We start from the raw sequence: 21,549 nt of genomic DNA on the forward strand, positions 1-21,549 counted from the left end.
GATAAACTACAGGAGAAACTGATGATATATACTCTTTTTCCTGGTGTTGACTTTCAGGGCTGGGCATCCCCCCCCCACCCGAACCCGGAGGCTGCCCACCCCCCGCCACCAGGGGAACACCATCCGTTCCGCAGGGGCTGTGAGCTGATCCCTCCCCACCCCCACCGCCACCCCCACCAGCACTGAACTCAGCAGGGGCTCCACTGCCCTCCCCCACCCCGCAGCAGCTTGGAGGGAAGGAATGTGAAACCGTAGCGGGGGAGGGGTGCTGGGATCCAGGGTTGCAACACCTGTGGGCGGGATCGCTGGGTGCCGAGCAGGGCAGTGTCTTGGAGGGGGGAGGGGACAGTGGAGCCGAGGGCGGGGATGGGTTATGGGAGGGGACAGGCTTAGGGGCTAAGACCGGAGGGTGAAGGGGGTTTCGCAATAAAGGAGGAAACACGTAGCTGCCACCATATGGGACCCCCCCTACGGGCTGTATCGCATGGCCGGAGCTATCTGGGACCCCGACACCTTCAGGCGTAGCCACGTGGCTGTTGCCCAGAGGGGAAGGGAACAAGGAAGGAGTGCTGACAATTTTCGAAAAATTATCAGAACTGGGATACCGGGGAGGACCCAGGGACTCAGAGCAGCCACAGCCGTGCTGGGGGACTGCACCCCCCAGGGAGACCCGTCAGTCCCCTCCAGGTCCGGGTTATAAGGTTTTGGGAAAAGGGAAGGTGAGTCTGAACCGTTTTGCTGCTGCTGTCTGTTGTTTTCTGTCTGAATTAAGTTTCCGAATTTGTAAGAAAATTGGGAGGAATACAGAAGCTGTTTTATCTCCATTTTCCATTTTAAAGTTAATAAATCCCCTATTTCATCCCAAAATGAAATCGAATTCATATTTTGCAATTCAAGGTCAGATTTTTAAACAGACAGCCAGCTGGCAAAACGGGCTAATTTTTTGTTAGATATTAAAACATTTCCTGAACTTAATATTTCCCTTAGTTGGTTTCTTATGCTCTTTTGTAAGGCAGATTGCTGTAAGCCCATGATGTTTAACAATTTGCCACTATATCTACCCCACTACAGTTAAAAACACAGGAAGAGAGTTAGTTGTTAAAACGTGCCAGGTACACTACGGTTTTCAGGCTTTACTGGATGCGGAGCCGATGTTAATTTCTCCGTTTCTGTCGGTAAAACCCACGTGGCACCCGCAGCGCTATAGGGACCGACCCCGCCGCAAAAACCCGCAAAAACAGCAAAAAACCGCAAAAAACCCACCGTGCCACTGCTTTGAAACCCATCAAAGCTGCCTGCCTGCCGCTCCGCGCCTGGGGTGACTGCGTCCAGCCCCCCCCAGTCCGTGCGCCATACCACGTGGCCGCAGGCACACTGAGCACACGCCCGCGCTGTCTCTCTCCTCGAGAGCTGTGCCGCACCGGCCAAATGCCACCGGTGAGAACCCCCCGTGGAAGTCCAGGAGCCCACCCGCCGTGAAAGGAGGCTTCCACTCACCTTTTTTTTTTCTTGCAGGCAGAGGCATCTGAGTAACTGTAGTGGGTCTACCTCCAGAACCGACCTGCCTGGGCTTCTGACAGGCTCCCAGTTCGTGCTTAAAGGTCATCGAACTGCACAAAATGCAGGTTAAAGAAAGTTAAGCTAGTTTATCAGCTCCAAGGCTTCTTGAATCCTGAAAATAGGAGTCACAGCCGGACGTGGTGTGCTCTGTAGAGACCATTCAAGTTGGGCGCCAACTGAGGCTTTTTCTCAGCCCTAAAATGGGGTTCTTCGCCCTTCCTCCGGTCTAGCTCAGGTGTTAGGGTGATGGCTCCCGGGGCCCTTGCCTCATGGATGTAAATTAGATAACAAAAGAGGCTCTTTTCCCTGATGAAGTTACAGGGTTTATTTCTCGTGGGTAGTGAGGAAAAGAGGGAGCAAGAGAGAATGAGACAGAGGTCAGGGGCTACAGATCATTTCTAAGGTCTGAAAAAGCGGGCGGGGAGAAATTGGATCCCAGCCAGCCCTGTATGGCCAGCAGGGGAGAGGGACCAAGCTACAGGGCATAGCAGGGGTCACGGAATGTACCATTTACAATGCATCTAGGAAATGCAACAGTCTTTCCTACCTGCTCGATTAGAGGCACATTAGAAGAGCAGTATGGACCTGAGGGGCAGATGCACATACCTTCACACACCTCGCAGTGGGACTGTGGTTACAGCTGGAGGTTTGATACTCTTCCTAATAATTTGAGCCGTTAAAACAAAGCCAGAGGTAACAGGCTAATTGAAAATACAATGCCAGCTTGCGGAAAGAGAATGTTACCTATCTGAACACCTAAATAAATTCCCCATCATTCTCTTTGTTTAGGAGACCAAGCCAATGTCCATGTAAATGAAAACAACTGTGAATATTGATATTTCTTGAATCAAGGCTCAGCTTTCTGGCCAAATCAAAGGCCAATAAACCAGAAAGGCTCAGCTGAGCACAGTGCAGAACTCACATGGAAGACAGTAATGTGGCCTCTTATGTAAGCAGTGTTTGCTGGGGTCTTCATGCTGGAGAACAGGAATCAATAACACGCACTCAATATGAATGCAAAGAGCAGAGTCTTTATTTTTAACAAAGAGATGATTTTTATACGTTTTCAGTGGTTACTTAGAGTTTGTTACAAAGAGTACGATTGGTTACACAAAAGACGTATATATGTTAATAGTAATTCTATTGGTTCATCTAAGATCTATCTTTCTACAGTCTAGTTATTGCGTAAGATACTCTTTGAAGTGGACATGTGTGTTGGTTTGAAAGTAAAACCAGTGCAAGACTCCAAGTCAGTAATACAATTTAATAGGAGAAAAGAGAAAAAAATAAAATACATGCAATAATATAAAAGAAACAACCACCAACACAGTGAGAAATACAACCTGACACCCTGTCAGTCAGGGTGTTGGTAGCAGTCCCTATAAATGGTGGCTGCAGTCCTCCTGGATGACGGATGTGGTTCTGTTGAAGCAGTGCTCCTGTAGAAGGTGCAGTTTTCCTCCGAAGATCCAGCGATGATGTGGAAAAAGGTCCGACTTTCCTCCTGGATCCAGTAGAAAGGTCTGCCCTCCGGTCCCAAACCCCAGTTTTTTATCTAGGTAGGAAAGGCTTGGCTCCTGCCCCTGGTTGGGGCATCTCCCAATGGGGTGATGTAATCTTATCAGTGACACAATAGGACTTAATGGCCCATTAACGGAATATATCTTCTGGAGGAAGGATGGGTTGTGAAAAGATAACGATGATCATCCCCCGACCTTATCAGATGGCACATCAGCAGAGGATATCTCCCACAGAGATAAGGATCACCACCCCTCCCACATTTTAACAGATGGTGATAGAATACACATTTTTGCATTGTACCCCAGGACATAATCCACCCCTTATTCTATTACCATCTACATCACACCCAAACCAATACCCTGTTACAGATATATAATACAAAATGAAACCTTACATACAGTTCTCACTAAAAAGTAGGTCTCCTTGCGGTACACAAAGTGTTTCCCCATCGTTCTGCATTACCCACCAAGTGCAACCAGGTCCTTGAGCAAAAACAATCCCACGGATTGGTTTGCCTTTGCCTGTGGTGGGATTAATCCAAACAGTCTTTCCTAAAATACCTTTCATGTGTACCACTGGGACCTTGTCCCCATCCACTGTGTGCAGGGGTTCAGAGTGGGCAGGACCGGCTCGATTGATGGACCCTCGGGTGTTAACCATCCAGGTGGCTTTGGCCAAGTTCATTTCCCAATTTCTGAAGGTTCCACCACCAAGTGCTTTCAAAGTAGTCTTAAGGAGTCCATTACACCGTTCAACTTTCCCGGCAGCTGGCGCATGGTAAGGAATATGATATATCCATTCAGTGCCATGTTCTTTGGCCCACGTGTTGATAAGGCCGTTCTTGAAATGGGTTCCGTTGTCTGATTCAATTCTCTCAGGGGTACCATGCCTCCAAAGGACTTGTTTTTCTAGGCCCAAGTTGGTGTTCCGGGCAGTGGCATGAGGCACAGGGTAGGTCTCTAACCATCCTGTAGTTGCTTCCACCATGGTCAGTACGTAGCGTTTGCCCTGGCGGGTTTGGGGAAGGGTGATGTAGTCAATTTTCCAGGCTTCCCCATACCTGTACTTTGACCATCGTCCACCATACCACAGAGGCTTCACCCGCTTGGCCTGTTTGATTGCGGCACAGGTCTCGCAGTCGTGGATGACTTGTGAGATACTGTCCATGGTAAGGTCCACCCCTTGGTCACAGGCCCATCGGTACGTCGCATCTCTCCCCTGATGACCAGAGGCATCATGGGCCCAACGAGCTAGGAATGATTCTCCCTTGTGCTGCCAGTCTAGATCCACCTGTGATACTTTCACTTTGGCAGCTAGGTCCACCTGCTCGTTGTTGTGATGTTCTTCATTAGCCCGGCTTTTGGGTACATGTGCATCCACGTGTTGAACCTTTATGGTCAATTTTTCTACTCAGGCAGCAATGTCCTGCCAAATCTCAGCTGCCCAGATGGGTTTCCCTTTGCGCTCCCAGTTGGCCTTTTTCCAGCGATCCAGCCATCCCCACAGAGCATTAGCTACCATCCATGAGTCAGTGTAGAGATAAAGTCTTGGCCACTTCTCTCGTTCAGCAATATCCAAAGCCAACTGGACGGCTTTTAGCTCTGCGACCTGACTCGATCCACCTTGTCCCTCGGTAGCTTGTGCAACTTGTCGTGTGGGGCTCCATACTGCAGCTTTCCATTTCTGGTTAGTGCCTACAATTCGGCAGGAACCATCAGTGAAGAGGGCATATCGTCTTTCAGCCTCCGGTAGCTCATTATATGGTGGGGCTTCCTCAGCACGTGCCACTTGCTCCTCTTCTTCTTCAGAAGACAATCCAAAAGTCTCACCTTCAGGCCAGTTTGTAATTATTTCCAGAATCCCAGGGCGATTTGGATTCCCAATACGGGCGCGCTGAGTGATGAGAGCAATCCACTTGCTCCATGTGGTGTCAGTGGCGTGATGTGTGGAAGGCACCTTTCCCTTGAACATCCAACCCAGCACTGGTAGTCGGGGTGCCAGGAGGAGTTGTGTTTCTGTGCCAATCACCTCTGAGGCAGCTTGAACTCCTTCATAGGCGGCCAAGATCTCCTTCTCTGTGGGAGTGTAGTTGGCTTCAGATCCTTTGTAGCTTCTACTCCAGAATCCCAGTGGTCGACCCCGAGTCTCACCAGGCACACTAGAAGGAAGAATTGATAAAAAATATAACTAAGGTGTTCAAAGGAACAAAGACAAACCATGGGAGAAATTTTAACTTGTATGAGAAAATAAAACAACAACTCAGCGAATGGGACTTACCCACCTTGGGGAAAAATTTATTTGTAGAATTAATGAAAGAAATCACTACTGAACTGAACTGAACTCACTGTTGGATCTGTGGAGGAATGCAAATGAGTGAACAATGGCCATGGAGGGAGGAGGGATTGGGCCCAGAGCAGTTGTTACAGTGGAATCAAACGGAAATATCGAGGGGAGTCAATAGACCTGAAGGGTGGGTTCTAAGTCATGAGGTAATAGGAGAGGTATGTATAACATGTCAGGGAACTAACTTTACCCAATATGTGAGGCACACCCCCTGTAAGACTATCCCAATTACAAATGCAAGTAAACAGTCTTGGTGGCCCAAAGCTCCAGAAGGATATTGGGGAAAGTTAAGTAAAGGTAACTGTATAAAGAACAATTTTACAGGACTATGCTGGTATAATAAAAATAGACCCAACCCATATGAAGAAGTAAAAAGTGTAAGGACCTATTGGCAACAACCTGAATCAGTTAAACTAAGCTGGAAAGCCCCAGATGGAATATTTTGGATCTGTGGGAAAAAAGCTTATAATACCCTACCAAAAAGATGGAGAGGGACGTACTCTAGGGATTATCCAGCCTGAGTTTTTTACATTACCAAAGGAAAAGGGTAATAGAGTGTTAGGAGTTCCCTTGTATGAAACTTTGTATCGAAATAAAAGGAGCACAGACATAGGGGGAACACAAATATGGAAGGATGATGAATGGCCCCCAGAACGAATTATTGAATATTATGGACCAGCTACCTGGGCTCAGGATGGGAGCTGGGGCTATCGCACTCCAATTTATATGCTAAATAGAATTATCAGGCTACAAGCCGTGGTAGAAATTACTTCAAACCGGACAGCCTGAGCAATGGAATTGATAGCTAAACAACTTACCCAAACTAGAGCAGCAGTATATCAAAACCGACTGGCTCTAGACTATCTGTTAGCTGAAGAAGGGGGAGTGTGTGGAAAGTTTAAGAATTCTGAATGCTGCTTAGAAATTGATGAAGATGGTGAAGTAATTACTAAAATTGCAGAACAAATAAAACGAATAGCCCATGTACCTGTACAAACCGGGAACTCTATGCTTAATGATAATTGGTGGAATAACCTGTTGGGGGAAACTTGGTGGAAGAAATTAGGATTTATGTTAACATGTGCATTATTAGGACTACTGTTCATCCCTTGTCTTGTTCCATGCTTCATTCGACTAATCCAGTAGGTGGTTCAAGGAATGCAAGTTGTACAATACCAATAGACCCTGAGAAGGCAACAAAATTAATGACAGTACAAGAGGTACTGACAAAATTTGAAACCAGAACACGAATCAATGGGATAAAAAAAGAGAAGTGGGGAAATTGTGACAATTGATAAAAGATTCGTGTTAATCACAAAAGCATTGGGGTTTGCATAAACCAGAATACTAAGCTCTGAAGTGAAGCATGGACACTTCATAAAGGAAATTATATGATTTAAAAATTCTGTTTAAAATCACCTTGTTATGTTATATTATGTTGTATTATGTTACATTACATTATGTTATATTATGTTATGTTTATTAAATAAGTTGTATCGGCTACCAGCTTTCAAAATCGAACCACCCAAAAAGCCCTTCCTGTCTTTGTCTGATCAATACTGCTTATCTCAAGGACCAGACTTCCAGAACTTCTCTGGTGGTTATCTACAAGGACCAGATGGCTATCTGTGACTGATTATCGCCCGGAGGCTTTGTGAATTTGTGTAAGGATGTTTATTCGACCACCACTGCTTACCTGGAAAATTATGACAGCAAAAGAATCCCAAAAATTATTGATTACAACGAGGAACCACAGTACAAGAAGAGGCTGCAAACCAAGGTTCGGTGGAGGGTGGAGTGGGCGGTGACCCCTCATGTTCCCCAGCGCGCTGCTTGCTCGTTCTATATCAAATAAAGCAATCCAAAATTTTGAGGAATATCGAGACTTTTGTCTCTCATTTATAACACAGAGGCCCAGAACAGAGGATAATAGCCACACATTTGCGTTCGTCTCTGCACAAGGCGGGCCAAAATTGCCATGCCCGGACTTTTAAGTTCAGGACGAGAATGAGAATACACCTGCGCCATGGGGGAGAAAACCGCTAAAGACTCCCTCATACGTGGTCACTCAAATTAATGTCTAGGCACTTGCCAATCCTGAGGCTACAGTAACACCTTTTTTACCTTGCAGGTAAGAAATGCCATTGTACTGGTGTGCAGCTAAAGGCGCAGCACAGGTAGGCCAGGGCAAAAGCTGGGGCAGTGCCCTTCCTCACACCTTTGCTGTGCTGTTCTCCCTGCAGCTAGAGCGAAGAGAGAAGGACGCGAGGAAGAAGAAGGCGTTCTTAAAGTAGCCCTCTGTCAAGCAGCCCTGAAAGGGCGCATATCACATGGCGTCTCGCTGCCCTCCATTCTACATACTCGCAGCTCCCTTTGCCGACCTGCAAAAGTTGCTACCAAAACTGAGGGGGCCAAATAGAAGCGGCAGTACCTAGGTTCACCTTTTACTTATTGCACGTAAGCCACGTCCAGCTCCTCCTTGCACTCTGTATTTCCCTTCTCCGCGGCATTTACCGTGGTGCTGTCTGCAACTCGGAGCCTAGAAGTGACCACCAATGTTTCCACAGCGGGCTGCAAGGGAACCAAGGAGCAGCACAAGCAGCAGTGCTTCATTTTGCCCCTTCCGACTGCTAAGGGCACTTGGGAAGGCAAGTGAGAGGCAGCCACCTAACTCTCCTAGTAGCCTGTAACATGGTGCAAACAAGCACGGTACTTGTGCAGCTTCGTTCACCGCCCTCGCCCATGCCTGGCTCCGCTTTCACTTCTCAGCGACCAGAAACCGCTGAAGCGGCGCCACACAGCCAGCGGTGTGCCGGCAGCCAAGCGCTCGAGAACGCTGCTTCTGCCCAAGCCCGCCTAGGGAGTGCACCTGTGTTCTCCGAGCTCCGTGCAACAGTCTGCCTCTCTTGCCGTTCAAATTGATAACGAAAGCTTTTTGCCTATGCCCTTCACAGAGATCTGTTGCCAGGACGAGAAGGTTTTGTGGCCAGAGCTCTCACCCGCCGCGAGGAAGCTGCTATTAGCACCGCATTGCAGGGGCACTTCTCGCTCCTTGACTACGTGCTCCGCGCTCTCCAAATTCGCTGCTAGCTCCACGGTCCCTCACAGCTGCAAGTAGCAGTGCTTACAGTACATAGAGCTTCGCATGTACCGAGGACCTGGAGGAACATATCACACACTAAAATATGTCAGTACAAAGACGTGTTCTACATTGTCCCTTCTAGTCATCCAGTTTGTGCTTCTGCTGCTTCTGCTGTTAGGAATCGCTCCTTGAAAGATGAGCGAGAGCGTCTTTCTGGGTGCATTGCACTGAGTGACAGCTCACTAGGGACATTGCACTCGGAGCCAAGGCAACAGGGCGTGCTTGCCCGCAGAACTGAGGACAAGCTGATGGGCAGGGCAGAAACTGACCGCTGGAGTTCAGCCCTGTCCGGAAGGCAGAAGGTGAAGAACGAAGCCACTTGCGAGCGCAGAGCAGCGAAGAGCACACGAGCTGCCAAAGATCTCCTTCACAATCGCTTTCACTTCTTAGTGCTTTTGCTGCTTGGAAAAGTAGCACCCAGCTGTTGCACGCCAGGGCAAAAGCTGGGGCCGTGGCCTTCCTCACACCTTCGCTGTGGTGTACTGCATGCAGCTAGAGCGAAGCGAGCACGATGCGAGGGAGAAGAAGGCGTTCTTAGAGTAGCCCCCTGTCACCAGCCCTGAAAGGATGCATAACACACGCATAAACCATAGATAATGTTCTCTCGTAGCGGGGGTCGGTGGAGGGGGAGAGGGGGAACCGGAAAAGGATACGTGCGACTGGGGGTCTGGAGCGGGCGGGCTCTCTCGCCTGGCTCGTGGAGTGGGAGGACAGCCCGGGCTTCGATCTGGCATCTCCCCTGCCACTCCAGCGCTGAGATCCACGTTCCCTGCTGTTGGACATCGCTCTGCTGCTCTCCCGCCTCACCCTACTACCATCGGACAGTCTGCTGAGCATCACGACCGACGCCATGCAGGGGGAGTCACTTTCCCATCCCTCTCACCCTAGGTTGCTCCTGCCATCACCCAGCCCTCTTCAACTGCGCGGGACCTGCCCTGCCCCCACAGCACCAGTAACTGAGTGCAGGGAGACGGCCTGCTGCCAAAAGAGACTGGAACTGAGCTATACTGTTCTGTTCTGTTGTCAATTTCTATCGCTGTTGGTGTTTTATGCCTTGTTAGATACCAGTAAAGAACTGTTATCCTTATCTCCACATCTCCGGCAGGAAAGCCTCTGATTTAAAACTAAAATAATTAATAGGGGTGGGGTTGCATTCTGCATCTCAGGAAGGATGCTCTTGCCTTTCTTAAAAAATATCTCTCTTTCAAACCAAGACAAAGCCCCTAGTTCTAGAACCAAGAATTCAGGAGTTGCTCATTCCCAATGACAATCTGTCCATTTCATATCTTTGGGGTTTTATGCTTCTGTTCTTTACCTGTCTTGAGTGTGGCTTTCTTGTGAAGTCACTGAGGTGTGTTTTTCCAACACATTTCTGCTGATTACACGGTAATTGCATGGCATCAGCAGACATCTCTGAATGTCTCTTTAAAGTATGCTTTTTACTCTTCTTAGAGGACCTTGTCTTCTTCTTTCCATCACCCAAAAGGTGGGCTAAGTGAGCCTTCAAAGAACCATCATCTCAACAATTAGAATTCTTTCAAACCTACTGAATGGAGAAAAGCAGCAAAAAAATGTAAAAAAACTAGTGCGCGAAAGACAGCAGAAGAGAAATGTAAAATAATGAATCCTACATGCCACATGCATAACTCTCTGCATTCGAGGCTATTTTTAAAATGAAAAAATAAAAAAAAAAATCATCTTTTCCACAGAGAGGAAAAGTGGAGTAACTGGATTGTGTTGCCTTTCTTACAGTTACCAGAAAAGTTAACAGCAGAGTTGAAAACTCCTGAAGCTGGCTAACTACACCTCTAAATGTTTTACTACTGTGTTATGATTCTGTCTTCAGTTAATAGAACCTGATATACAACAAAGAGATGGGAGCACATGGAGATGCATTGGAGAGCCTACGCTGGAGGTAACACATTCATTTTTTACTCAAACAAATCCAAATTAGAAACGTTGAAAATGACCTGGGGCCATTTCAACAGCCAGCAAACTGACTAACACAACCAACCTTTGGCTTTTATTCAATCCTCTGCTTGTTTTACCTGGGCCTTGAAGATCTGTCTGCAGCCTTCCTCTCTGCAAATATATCACAGTCGTCCTATTGAGAACCCATGGCTCATCACAGCTGCTTGGCCAGGCCGGCTTCCAGAAGAACTGGCAACTACAAGCTGGGAGCCAAGAGATACAACACTTCACTTGGAAAAGGGCCTTCCATGAATCCTAGAATCCCAGAGTGGTTTGGACTGGAAGCGACCTTAGAGATAGATTATCTTCTTCCCACATCCTGACATGGGCAGGGACACTTTTCCACTAGTCCAGGTTGCTCCATGTCTGCTCCAGCCTGGCCTTGGACACTTCCTGCCATGGGGCTCCCACACAGCCTCTTTGAGCAAGATGTGCAAGGCCTCAGCACCCACACAAGGAAGAATTCCTTTCCAATATCCCATCTACCCCAGACCTCTGGCACTTTGAAGCTATTCCCCCTTTTCCGGCGAGTCCAGACCCTTTTCCAAAGTCCCTCCCCAGCTATCTTGGAGCCCGAGCAGGCACTGCAAGGGGCCCAAAGGTCTCCCTGGTGCCTTCTGTTCTCCACATTGGACACCCTCAGCTCTCCCAGTCTGTCCTAGAGTGTTGTGTTATGTTGTTTAATGTTAATTTTCCTTCTGTGTTGATGGTTCATCCCAGTTTTTTTCCCCTAAGTTAAGTGCATAATGGTTTTTCCCTTTCCTGCCCTTGTCCTAGTCAGTCATCCTAAACCCCTCCCCTTTATCGGGAACCTTCCCTGTCGCCCACCCTAAACCCTGCCCCATGGGATGTCAATCCTTTGTAGCCCCTCCCTTTGTTCTAGAAGTTTCTGTGTCAAGCATTCCCTCTTGTATTCATGATTGGTTATATTGTATGTATCCCCACCCTCGGTTTGCCTTATTGGCTCAATGTACCCCTTTCCCCACCTTCTGTACCTCCCCCCATTTCCCGTTATTGGCCAGAGTTTTGTGCCTTCCCCTTGCTCCTCCCCGTACTTAAGCTGGTGTAGAACCCATTCTAACTGCCTTTTGCGGTTCCCCCTCCCAACCTCCGGACTTGTAAACTTTTCCTTCAAAAAATCCCTTACCCCAGAACCGTAAAAAGTCTCTCCTGCGACTCTTTATCCCTCCCTTACGACTCGCCCAGGCGTAGCTGTTGCTACACCCCTTCTGCGGCTCCCAGAGTGGTGCCGGGGAGGGGCCACTCACCGATGTAGGCTTCCCAGAGCTAGCCGGTAGCCCAGGTGTGGTGGGCAGCGGGTGGAAGAAACGTCACTAGAGCAGAGGAGCTCCACCTTTCCAAGCAGCTTAGCAGCCCTCTACCCATGAAACTCGACGACACCGCAGGCCTTCCGGTCCTACGGATATCGCTTCTGGTGTCGCTCGGGGTCACTCCCGGCTCTCTCCCCGCCCCCCATGGGGCCCTCGGGAGATGCCGCTCGGACGCCACTCCTGCCGCTCTCAGACCAACGGGGGGCGGGAGGCCAGCCCATCCTCCTCCACAATCCACAGTGTCCGCGGCGGCTGCTGCGGGCTCATGGCGGCCCACAAACCCGGAAGCAGAGCTTCGGAACTGAGGATCATAGCCCCACATTTGTGTTCATCTCTGCACAAGGCAGGCCAGAACTGCCATGCCCGGACCTTTCAGTTCAGCACGAGCATGAGAATACACCTCCGCACTGGGGGAGGAAACGTCAAAGAATGCTCAGACGCCGACTATCAACTAAATGCCTCGGCCCTTGCCATTTCTGAGGCTACAGTAACGCCTCTTTTGCATTGCGGGTAAGAAATGCCATTGTCCTGGTGCGCAGCTAAAGGCACAGCACAAGCAGGCCAGGGGAAAAGCTGGGGCAGTGCCCTTCCTCACAACTTAGCTGTGGTGTACTCCATGCAGTTAGAGCGAAGAGAGAAGGACGACAGGTAGAAGAAGGCCTTCTTAAAGTAGCCCTCTGTCAAGCAGCCCTGAAAGGGCGTATAACACACGGCGTCTTGCTGCCCTCCATTCTACATACTCGCAGCTCCCTTTGCCGACCTGCAAAAGTTGCTACCAGAGCAGAGGGGGCCAGATTGAAGAGGCAGTGCCTAGGTTCACCTTCTACTTATTGCACGTAAGCCACGTACAGCTCCTCGCTGCACTCTGTATTTCCCTTCTCCGCGGCATTTATCGTGGTGCTCTCTGCAACTCGGAGCCTAGAAGTGACTGCCAATGTGTCCACAGCCTGCTGCAAGTGGAACCAAGGAGCAACACAAGCAGCAGAGCTTCAGCTTGCTCCTTTCGACTGCTAGGGTCATGTGGGAAGGCAAGCGAGAGGCAGCCACCTTCCTCTCCTAGTAGCCTGTAACATGGTGCACACAAGCATGGTACTTGAGAGGCTTCGTTCACAGCCCTCGCCCATGCCTGGCGCCGCTTTCGCTCCCCGGAGGTCAGAAGCCGCTGAAGCGGCGCCACACAGCCACCAGTATGCCTGCAGCCAAGCGCTCGAGAACGCTGCTTCTGCCCAAGCCCAGCTAGGGCGAGCACCTTTGTTCTCAGAGCTCCGTGCAACAGTCTACCTCTCTTGCAGTTCAAATGGAAAATGAAAGCCTTTTGCCTGCGCCCTTCACAGAGATCTGTTGCCAGGACGAGAAGGTCTTGTGGCCGGAATTCGCCCCGTCACGATCCGCTGTTAATACAGAGCAGGAGTCATGATGGTTCTCTTGATCTTAAAGGTACAAACAGGCAAAGTGCAGGGGACAAAAGCAGTTAATTCAACAGCAGAATATCAGTTTATTCAACAACAGCAATGCATTTCATCAAATGCCAACAACTCAGTTACGGTAAGGGGGAGAGGTATAGGAAACAAAGTATAGGGAAAGGGGAAGGAAAGGAAGGGATGGGAAAATAGCTACCAACAAACGAGACGGGCGTCCTCACGGGTCATCCGATAGACGAGTCTTCGTCCGTGGGGATATCTCAGGGGTCTTCTCCAGGGGGTAGACGGGTCTTCATCAGTGGAGAGATCTCAAAGGGTCTTTCTCAGAGGACCGCTCTTTTATAGTGCTTCTCCAAAGCGAGTAGCCTCTGGCCAAGAGGTGGGAAGATTTATGGACCATTGTGTGGTGCTGCAGGAGACAGGTATGGTCAAGCAGTCCTCAGCTGGTGGTACAACACAACCTCTGGTTGGTGCCATGACAGCACAGCCCAGTGAACACAATACACCAGCACACAGTCACGAGCATCCTCCTCGGCCGGGCCAGGAAACCATTGTTCAGAGTCAGCCCGGGTGGGGGTCCTCGAGGTCTCCTTGCGACGGTTGGGAGGCAAAATCGAGGGGAACTTCGGACTGACCCTTACACCACGCCGTGACTCACGATCGTCGTCAAGAGCACCCCTTTGTACAGTCGTGGTGGAGTCTTCAGTTGTGGTGTCTTCAGGACTCGTCCAAGTTGGTAGCATATCCCGGAAAACAGAGACAGGAAAGTAGGAAAAAGATAAGGGACAGGATAAGGAAAAGGAGAAAAAAGGAAAACAAAACAGATCAATTATATTCAATTTTTGATTACTATCAATCTTAAACAATTTGTTCAAGTCTTTAATTTTTCAATTTTTGATTAGAAATAAATCAAATTTTTAAAGCAAAATTTTGATTAAACAATTTTAATTGCAATTTGAAGATAATCAATTCTAGTTAAAAATCATATTTTATCCTATTTGAAACCTTGTGTCAATAACCCTAGGGATGCCAACAATAACCGATCTGGATACATTTGTCACAGATGCCAATTGTGCTAACCGTTTCATTATTCTCCAAGTCATAATGTATAGGATTGCTGATAAAACAAAACCAATTAAAACCAAAATCAAGAGAACAATGGTGGGATGACACAATTTGTTCTGGACACCTGTAGCAGTAGGTGACCACCCAAATAGAGTATCCCACCACCTGTGTTCAGCATCTGTCTTTACCCTTTCCAAAACACGATGTATTTTTTCCACATTGTGATGAACAGGTGTTAGAGTTTTCTGTCCGTTTTTCTTGATCTTCTCCAAAATTTCGATCAAATCTTGGTGGAGCATCAATTGCTTCACCAGAGAGAGGTTCATTCCAATTGGAGTGGGCAATAGATGGTGGATCAGTGTGTAATTTGACTGCAAAAGATGGTGAGAAGTAACTGGGGCTACATAGGAAAAATCACTTCCTGAAATCCTAGTAAAGTTACAGACACAAAAGTTTGAATGATTCTTAGTATTCACTACCAAATTTTCTATGAAAACACTATCACAAGCAGTTCTAAAGCATGCACATCCATTGCCTACATATACCAGTACTGTTTCACGAATCTCGTTTAGGTGAATTTCAAAATTGCAAACGTTCTGTTCTGTGTCCAAGCAGATATCTTGAGCTCTAATTGCATTACTTTCACAGATAAACCCTTGTTGTTCCCGGACAATGCAAGTTTCCAAATTGACAGTTTGCCACCTCCCACCAATTTGACGGGCCCATTCCCTATGCTCGAAAGGATAGAGAATAGCTCCGTCATGGTTCAACCCTAATGCAATGATGGGGAATATTGAATGCACTGAAGCATTATGTATAGTCAGTACAAAGGCTGTGGCTGTGTTTGTGCTTGGATCATAGGTAAAATTTACTAAGTTCCACCAGGACTGGAATTCCTTTTCAAGATCAGTGGCACTGTCCCAGACTATCTTTCGAATTTCAGTGGGAAAAGTGCCTTCCTCACCTTCTCTTATAATTAAAGCAGCAACCAACTGCATCCACAACTGGGCCTGGATACAACTGAGAGCCAAAGAGATGTTATTTTGTGTAGCACCAAGTGCATCGATTATCAATTTGTGGTCATTTACATTTACCTTTTCCCAACTTGGTAATATGTTTGATAACAACCACTGTTGAGTCCCCAAAGCTGTTAAGGTTGTTTGCAGGGGCCGTTGTAATTTGGTTACATCTCCAGCTGTGGTAGCCAATTTATTCATTAGTACTTCTGAATCGATGCTATTCAAAATTCCCAATCCTGTTCCCACAACACCGGTTATGTCTCTTTCCATTCGTTTTTTGGAAGGATTCGGTTTCCGCAACCAGGTTGTCCATCCCTCAAAAGAAGTCTGTAGAAAGGGTGAACAAGCTGGCTGAACGTCTGAGACATTATTTTGCATCAGCAATTTGATTTGTTTGAGAGACCATGCCGGATTAAACAATATTTGTTGTTGGCCAGTTTTTCTAATTACGTATGGCCCAAATTGAAAAATCGTAGGGCTCAACACATCCGGTGGTTGGGTGGTAGGTGTTACAACATTAACATCAAGTTCCCCCCCGTATTTTGTATTGTTTTTTCCACACATGACTTTATAGGAAAATTGTCTAGCAGTTAAATTTAGCCAACAGTCTTGATTTTGGGTTCTACAATATAAAGTCCGGCCATGGGGTCTTATGCCATAACTGTATGCATGTTCGGTGAGGGATCCAGCCACTAATTTACAAGTTATTGCGACTTCATCACCTTGCGTCGCCACGAAAGAAGGGAAAACCTTGTTTTTGTCATCCAACACTAAGGGGGTGCTTACACCATGGTATGCAACTACTGCGGTCAGTGTGGGTTTTTCTATGGCATTTATTTTGAACCTATAGGTCAGACCTTTCAAGCTGGACCAATCTGTTGTGTTATTCTGCCAGGAGCATGTTACATAGGTTGGTCTGGTTAAAGTAAAATTATGCCAACAGTCAGTAAGTTCACCCGCACAAAGCTTTGTAACTTCGACGTTGTTGGCGTCAGGGTCCAAGGTATAGTTACCAACCTTCCTTTGGCCACAGCACAGTATTAGGGGGACTTGCTTTTTACATGTCCATACTGTCGTGGGGCAGAGACTCGCCGTGATGTTAGGGTGCAAGCTACTAGTTATATCTGATTTTAAGTAATTCCCGGCGATTGCAATGGTAGTGGCTTTCTCATGAAGGGATTTCTCCACTTTTCTGCATCTTACCTTGATTTCTTCACCAATTGTTCCTATTAGTACCCTAGCCCAGTCCTTTTTGTCCCAACCCCAGTCACTTGAACGGTATACCTCAGAATCGTGCAGTACTACGGTCGCAAGGCTTGGGTGACGATCTCTGGGGTAGGGTCCTAAAGCACTGGTATATCTGATGGAAGCTTCAGACCACGGCCACTCGGCCGAGTTTTGGCCATGGTGTTGTGGTAGGATACAGAGAAGTATCAAAAAGGTGATCATGGTTTGTCCGGTTCCCATGTCCCTGGGCGTTCTTCTGTGAAAAGTAAACACAACAGAGTCTGCCACCAAGAGGCAGGAGGTCAAAATGATGGAACCATCCAACGGGTACTTATCCGATGCTCCTTTCCCAGAGCATTGGTGGCTACCCATGCATATTTATTCAGAGGAGTTTTTAGTACCAGTGGTACTTCTCCTACAGTAGGGAGATTTACTAAAACAGGTTGCCCAGGGTAATGGGCAGGATTTTTAGGATCCTTAGGTCCCTGTAGTGCAGGAATGATGCTTGGGGCTTTTGGACAAAAAGCAGTTATTTTGGGACACCCGTTTACCCCCCATCTATCATTTATACCTTTTACAGCTTGCCGTAATCGAAGATCCCAACTTCCCTCATGTGGTTTTAGGAGTCGCTTCAGAAGACCATTTGTCCTTTCTACAATCCCGTTGGCTTGAGGGTAATAGGGGGTGTGAAAAGTCCACTTTATTCCTTCCTCCCTTGCCCATTCCTGTACTACTTTAGCAGTAAAATGAGACCCATTATCAGATTGAATCTCCTGTGGCTTTGGAAAAGTTCCAAACCATTCTTGTAATGCCTTAACAGTGTTTTCTCCCGTAGCTCTGTTAAAGGCTTCAGCTTGAGCTAACCCTGATATTATTTCCACTCCTACCAGCACGAAATGTTTACCACCAGACTTCTTAAATGGACCGATATAATCTACCTGCCACGCGTCCCATAAGCCTTTACCTTTCCTTAAGTGCAAAGGGTCATCTTCCAAAGGATGCCTTTCTAGTCGTCTGCGGCATTGTTCACAAGCTGATATGCATGTTTTACACATTTCCCTGGTGACAGGCCAGCCACGAGCAAGGGCTTCTTTGTACAAATCTTTCGCACCTGTGTGTTGTCTTTTTATATGCAGCCATTCTAGCAGGTGCTCCCAATCCTCTGTAATTTGTTCCTTTTCCAGGGGACTTAGTCTTGCTAACTCATCAGCAGCATTATTCCACTCACCAGCCAAATTTCCATCTGTCTGATGAGAAGCCACCCACCCCACAGCAAAGTTTCCTTGATTGGCTATATCTAGAATTTCTTGCCATTTTTCCTTATGCCATACTGGGATCCTGTTAACTTCCCAATCATTTTGCTGCCAGAAAGGAAGCCACTCTGTACATCCTTTAAACACAGCATAGGAGTCAGTGTAAATACAAACAAGAGAGGTATTATGTACCTCATGCTTGAAAACACTCCATACAGCAATCAGCTCACCAACCTGAGCACTGCCTTCTCCCTCGGTAATAATTCGTTCACCAGATGAAGTATGGAGAGCTACGGCCCTGTATTTCCACACCTTTCCATCTCGTTTAGCAGAAGCATCAGTAAACCAAGAATTCACTGATTGTTCAGGGGAGAAAGGAGGGGCCACTTTAATTACTGAGGCAGGTTTATCGTGGCTGCTAGCCAAGTTCTCAGTTTCTTGTATAGCCAGATTTTTTACAGCTCCTTCTGTTACAGAGAAGATGTTACAGTAATGCTCTATCTGGGCATACCACTTCCTAACTGAGGATCTCTGGGCCACCCCGTCAGGGGGAGGGGTCCCGCTGGTGACTGTTTTAATAACTTTAAAAGGGCCTCTTAATACAATTGGTTGCTGACATGTAATTTTCTCCACTTCTATGAGAGCTATGCTGACAACAAAAAGCCCCTTTTCCCAGGTAGTGTATCTTTTTCCAGCATCTTTAAAACCACGTGAATAAAAACCAACAGGCCTTGTAGGGCCTTCTGGGCCTCGTTGCCATATGTGCACTGACAATCCCGAGGTGGCAAATCCCCATTCTACCTGGAAAGGATCTGTGGGATGAATAGGGCCTAGAGCTTGATGTGCAGTTGCTTCAAAAATCAGCAGTTGTAATGCTTCCTCCTGAGAAGGAGTCCAATCCCATTTTACCCTTTTCCTCAGCAAGTCATAAAGAGGTCTAGCAATAATTGAAAAATCAGGGATGTGTTTTCTCCAAAACACTAATAATCCTAGAGCTTGTTGAAGCTCTTTCCTGGATCCAGGCATTTTAATTTGATCTAGGGAGGTTAGGGTATCAGGTGGAATGCATGTCATACCTCCTTTCCACCAAATCCCCAAAAACTTAGCCTCCTGAGAAGGTTTCTGAATTTTCTCTGGGGGAATTTGTAAGTCAAGGCTTTCCAGATGAGAGATTATTTTCTGTTGGCTATCCCCCACTACTTCTATTTCATCTCCCCCCACCAGAACATCATCAATGTATTGATAGACAGCTACATTGTCAGGTTTGGGTATCTTTTCTAATTCCTGTGCTAAAGCATGGTGGGCTAGAGTAGGGGAGTGTTTGTACCCTTGAGGAAGCCTAGTGAAGGTGTATTGCTGTCCTTCCCATGTGAAGGCAAAACAGTCCATGTCTTCTGGCTGTATAGGTATCATAAGGAACATGTCTTTGACATCTATAGTTGCCATGATTGTATGAGCCTTCTCCTGAATTGAAGTTATAAGTTCAGCTAAATTTGGGACAGCTGCTGTGAGAGGATCTGTGTTTGCATTTAGTCTGCGAAAATCTACTGTCAGCCATCACTTTCCGTTAGGTTTACGGACTGGCCACACTGGAGAGTTAAAGGGAGAATGAGTGTCAATTATCACTCCCTGATCTCTCAGGTCCTGAATAACTGGCTTGATTCCTTCTTTGGCACCAGTGGGAAGTGGGTATTGTTTCACATTAGTAATTTTACGGAAAGGTAAGGAAGGTGTGGATTGAAGCAGATTAATATTAAAACGTGGTGTGCCAAAGGACCAGAGACAACCCTCCTCGTCTTCCCACTGTCTTCCAGCAAGGACATCCATTCCCAATAAATCATTTGGAATATCTCCAATTACAATTTTGATAAGTAACAAATTCTCCTCTCCAGGTAGTAAGATTTTTATCAGAGCTATATCCATAGCTTCTGTGGTCCCCAAGGCATTGAGAACAAAGCATTGTCTCCTTGTTGGAACAACTCCACATTTCTGCCCAGCTTTTCTTCTTAGTGCAGAAATTTGGGCTCCAGTGTCAACCACAAAGGTAACAGGTGACCTTTTAGGGCCAACCATTGCTGTTATCAGGAGGTCCCCAGTATTAGGATTTCTGGTGAGTGTTCTAATAAATAACCAGTTCCCCCCCCCCCCGCCCCGTGCCTCTGCCCACCCACAAGAGACGGGGTTTCTAGTTTCCCTGCTTCTGAAGCCATTTCAGTTCCATTCCCAAAAACTGAGAAGGAGGAAACTCTGACTCAGCTCTCAGAACCTGTGGAGGAGATTGATTTGGCTCACTGCCCAGAATCTGTGGAGGGGTTAAGTTTGACTCACTGACCACAACCGGTGGAGGAGGAGGTGCACTAGGCTGGACAGTAGGAGAGTTTGATGTAAGGATCTTAGGGCAATGCCAATTCACAACAATTTTTATCAACTTGTCAAGTGGTAAGCCATCCATAACATCTTTAGGAATTTGTTTCTTTAGCCCCAACGACCACCAGTAATGACGGGGAGTATTCAATTTCCCCTTTTCTGGCTTATCACTAGGAGAAACAATGTGTCTAACACCTTTAGTTTTCTCCACTTTATCCTCTGGGACTTTTACGGGTCCATATTTCCTGCTGTAATTCAAAAATTCCTCTGCAACTTCGCTCAATGTCCAAACTTTACGGTTATTGTCAGGAAATTCTGGAGCCCGTCTAGAGGGGGATTCATAGGGAGGGAAAGAGTCCACGGAACCAGATCGCTCACGTGAGTTTCCAAGAAATCGATCTAATCTTTCTACAGGTGTCAAGGATGCGATAGTTTTTTGAAGGAGAATTGCGGTAGATTTGAGTGTTTCTGGGAGACCACCAATTAAAGGGGTCATGATTTCAGGCATTACAGGCAATTGCATAGGTGATTCATAGGTGGTAGTCAGTTTTCTCTCATGTATCATTTGCAGGCAAGCAGCTTTGTGAATGTTTTCCAAAAGTTGGTCGGGAGTACCAACTAAAGCTATAGGGTCTCCCCTTTCCAGGGGGTTAAGCCCCCTGGCCCAAAAAGCTGCACGTTGGGTCAAGGACCATGGGTAGCTCTTATCTCCGGTTGTTAAGAAGACCCCATGTCCCCAATACCCACTAGCTTCACTTTCTGATAATTTAATCTCATCTCCCCCAGTAAGAGACACTCGAAATACATATTCAGTCTCTGTTTCATGAGGGAGTCGCCCATATTCCTTTGTCAGTTTTGCTTATTCAGTGGCAGAATATGGGATTTCTTTTGTAGAAATGTTTGGTTCAAAATCATCAGGACCAAGATAAGTATATTGTGTTTTAACCATAGGTCTCAACTTAAAACAGCAGTGTTCCCCAAGATTTGGCATTATAGTTAACTCCTTTTGGGGATAAATTTGATTAATGTGAACAATCTCCTTCTCTTCTGTTTCTGCGTGTGTTTCATTCTGCTTTACTCTTTTGGTACTTTCTTCTCTTAGGGCAGCCTGTAGCAAATGATTTTCATCTCGCAACAAACGGTTCTCATTCCTTTCTTGATCTAATTGTTTTTGCAGAATTTGAACAAGATTTTGCAAAGAATCTATAATTGTACTTTCTTCACTAACTCGCTTAGAGCGATTTTCTATGGCTGCCGTAAGAAAAGCTCCCAAAACTGAGCAGAGTATGGTTTTATTTTTGCCCAGTTTGAACTTTGATTCATGTTGCA

Source organism: Sturnus vulgaris, chromosome W (assembly GCF_052056855.1).
Source record: "Sturnus vulgaris isolate bStuVul1 chromosome W, bStuVul1.hap1, whole genome shotgun sequence".
In the NCBI taxonomy this organism is placed as follows: Eukaryota; Metazoa; Chordata; class Aves; order Passeriformes; family Sturnidae; genus Sturnus; species Sturnus vulgaris.